The 1,322-nt window shown below is 43.1% G+C and overlaps 1 protein-coding gene and 1 long non-coding RNA gene across 2 annotated transcripts in view; one reads left to right on the top strand and one right to left on the bottom strand.

Moving 5' to 3' along the window:
* sash1a (SAM and SH3 domain containing 1a) overlaps positions 1-1,322 on the bottom strand; it is a 249,324-nt gene that overhangs the window by 200,090 nt on the left and 47,912 nt on the right. The gene's annotated exons all lie outside the window — the stretch shown is intronic.
* The window catches only part of LOC116705797 (uncharacterized), a 14,503-nt gene that overhangs the window by 5,650 nt on the left and 7,531 nt on the right, over positions 1-1,322 (top strand). The window contains exon 2 of the long non-coding RNA XR_004336043.1: positions 535-644. This is a non-coding gene — a long non-coding RNA (uncharacterized LOC116705797). The remainder of the gene's footprint in view (positions 1-534; positions 645-1,322) is intronic.

Here is a 1,322-nt window from a genome sequence, read left to right as displayed (position 1 = left end):
GGTAAGATCACATCAGCTAGATAATTCTTTCTCCAACTTTGGTCAGTCCAAGGCAGGAATAGCTGGGAGACTTCTTCTAAACGAGGGGTGCCTGTGGAATACCTGCAGAACAGGGATATGGAAGTAGTTCTTTTGGAGATTATGGTGAACTAGTGTGTGTTGTAGCGGTGTTTTGCCATTGAGAACACGCTAGCGTGCCACAGTTAGCCACCTCGTCTCGGCTAGTGACTTAAAAAGCCATGCGGATTTTGACCAGCTCACCTGGAGAATGAAGACAGGACACATTCAGAAACCTGTATCTTACTCAAAACAGCATGGATAGTTTTTTTCCCGAGTTTGTATGCGTGTGGAAGCGCCAAAGACACAAAATAACACCCCAAATCCCCAAAAAAGTGATGTTTTCATAATATGGGCACTTTAAGATATGTGCTGATATTGCAGCTGCATGGAGAGTGTCAGTAATTTTTGCCTGCTGTTTTCTACTGCTATTAGGAAACAAGGACTCATTTTGTACTGTGGTTTGGTCATTGACAGAATCCTGGCTGCAGCTGTGCTGAATCCTCGTACCATGTCTGCTTGAGTCAGCATTGCCTCCAGTGCACGTCTCCCAGTCACGCACCAACAACCCCTGACTGAAACGACTGGTAAATAAAAAAAAGGCACAGCTCTCTGTCTTGTCTCCCTCACTGCTAAACATGGAAATACACAAATCACTGATTGCACAAGAGGGAGAAAATAGTAGTAGGGCAAATTAAAAGACTCGGCAGTCAGTTTCTGCCAAACTGGCGGTAGAATGTTTTTGCTTGCCTGGACACATTCCTCAGGCGTCCCACTCCATTATTATTAGAAGCGTGTGTGTGTATGTGGAAGTGTGCGAGGGCCCGTGTGTGTGTGGTGTACAAAGCATGCCCAGTATGTTGAGGAACAGTGTCTCTTCGCCATGATAACCCACTGTACTTAAGTTGTGTCCTTCAGCTGTCATGCTTGACTTGGCATATTAGAAAATACATCATTTGACATGTGGTGATGATTTCGAGAAAACCAGTAATTCCACAAAATTGTAAAATGATTAGAAGTTGGCTGTCCAAACTCTTGCCTTGAGAACAGTTTTCCAGAGCACCAAAGATGAATTGCTACGAGTAGAAAACCTCTCAGATGATGGACATACATTATTGAAGGTTACTTGCATGATTCCCCAGCCATCCGTGCTGATAATAAATAGTATTAATACAAAAGTTGGGGAATCAAAAGGGAACCAATCTTAAATTTTCATGTAAACAAATGCCTTGGTTACCTTGTTTCAAGCCATTCTAGTGTGGTAT

This window comes from Etheostoma spectabile, chromosome 18 (genome assembly GCF_008692095.1).
Source record: "Etheostoma spectabile isolate EspeVRDwgs_2016 chromosome 18, UIUC_Espe_1.0, whole genome shotgun sequence".
In the NCBI taxonomy this organism is placed as follows: domain Eukaryota; kingdom Metazoa; phylum Chordata; class Actinopteri; order Perciformes; family Percidae; genus Etheostoma; species Etheostoma spectabile.
Note: the sequence above shows the minus strand (reverse complement) of the source record. Positions and strands in the feature narration are given on the sequence as shown.